Source organism: Otolemur garnettii, unplaced genomic scaffold, assembly GCF_000181295.1.
Source record: "Otolemur garnettii isolate 467f Iridium unplaced genomic scaffold, OtoGar3 scaffold00282, whole genome shotgun sequence".
NCBI classification, from domain to species: Eukaryota; Metazoa; Chordata; class Mammalia; order Primates; family Galagidae; genus Otolemur; species Otolemur garnettii.
Genome location: NW_003852677.1, coordinates 338,611 through 340,739, shown reverse-complemented (window position 1 = coordinate 340,739; position 2,129 = coordinate 338,611).

The window sequence follows — 2,129 nt, the reverse complement described above, 5'->3', positions numbered from 1 at the left end:
ATATTCTTCAGAGTTCTAATTAGGAAAGGATGTTGAATTTTATTGAATTCTTTTTCTGCATCTATTGAGAGGATCATATGGTCTTTGTTTTTGCTTTCATTGATATGATGAATTATGTTTATGGACTTGCGTATGTTAAACTAGCCTTGCAACCTTGGGATGAAACCTACTTGATTGTGATGTATGAATTTTTTAGTGATAAACTAATCTATTGCCTAGGATTTTTATTTATTTATTTATTTTTATTAAATCATAGCTGTGTACATTAATGCATTTATGGGGTACAATATGCTGGTTTTATATACAATTTGAAATACTTACATCAAACTGGTTAACATAGCCTTCACTGCACATTCTAATTATTGTGTTAAGACATTAATATTCTGCACTTAGTAGATTTGACATGTACCCTTGTAAAATGCAACATAGATGTGGTCCAACACACTACTCTCTCTCCATTCATCCTCCCCCTCCCCTCCCCTCCCCCTCCACTTTCCCCTTCATCTTGGGCTGTAGTTGGGTTATAGCTTTCATGTGGAAGTGTGGGGGCTTATATATTGGTTTCACAGTAGAAGTGAGTACATTGGATACTTTTTCTTCCATTCTCGAGATACTTTGCTAAGAAGAATATGTTCCAGCTCCATCCATGTAAACATAAAAGAGGTAAAGTCTCCATCATTTATTAAGGCTGCATAATATTTCGTGGTATACATATACCACAATTTATTAATCCATTCATGGGTTGATAGGCACTTGGGCTTCTTTCATGACTTAGCAATTATTAATTGGGCTACAATAAACATTCTAGTGCAAATATCTTTCTTATAAAGTGATTTTTGGTCTTCTGGATATATACCTAGTGGAGGCATTGCAGGATCTAATGGTGGGTCTATCTTTAGAACCCTAAGTGATGTCCAAACTTCTTTCTGAAAGGAATGTATTAGTTTGCATTCCCACCATCAGTGATCTCACTGTGGGCAAGGGATTTGAATAGAAACTTCTTTAAAGAAGACAGGAGCATGGCCTATAGACACATGAAAAAATGCTCATCATCCTTAATCATCAGAGAAATGAAATCAAGACCATTTGAGATATAATCTAACTCCAGTAGGATTAGCTCACATCATAAGAACCCAAAACTATAGATATTTGCATGGATGTGGAGAAAAAGGAACACTTCTGCACTGCTGATTGGAATGCAAACTGATATTGGCTAGGTGTTTATTGAGAATTTCTGTATCTATGTGCACTCTAGTGAGATTGGTGTTTAGTTCTGTTTTGGAATTGGATATTCTCATGGTTTTGATGTCTGGGATATGTTTGCTTCATAGAACGTGTTGGTGAAGATTCCTTCCTTCTCAATTTTTTAGAGTAATTTATGTAGTATTGGTATAAGCCCTTCTTTGAAGAGTTGATAGGATTCTGGTGTGAAGCCATCTGGAGCAGGGCATATTTTGGTTGGTAGATTTGTTATTGTTTCTTTGGTCTAAGTGCTTGAAATTGGTGTATTCAGGAAATCTATTTATTCTTGATTAAGTCTAGGAGAGAGTGTAATTCCAAGTATTGATACATTTTTCTCAACATTGTCAAATTTCTGGGCATAAAGTTTCTTGTAGTATTCAGAGATAATCTCTTGTGGCATCTTTTTTTTTTCCCCTTTATCATTCCTGATTGAGGTTACTAGAGATTTTAATTTTCTGTTTCTAGTTAGTCTGGCCAAATGTTTATCTATTTTATTTATTTTTCAAAAAATCAACTTTTTGTTTCCTTAATTTTCTGGGGGTTTTTGTTTTCAATTTCATAAATCTCTGATTTAATTTTGGCTATTTCTTTTCTTCTGCTGGGTTTAGGGTTAGATTGTTCTTCTTTTTCCAATTCCATAAGATGGTTTGTGAGTGCGCTGATGTGGTAACTTTCTGTTTTCAAAGTAGGCAACTATCACAATAAATTTACTTCTCAGGACTGTTTTTGCTGTATCCCACTGGTTTTGGTAACTTGTGTCCTCATTGTTGTTATGTTTGAAGAAATTAACAAATTTTTGTTTTATCTCTTTCTGAACCCAACTATCATTCAGCATAAGGTTATTTAGTTTCCAAGACTTTGTGAGAAGATGAATTTTTTTTTTTTTT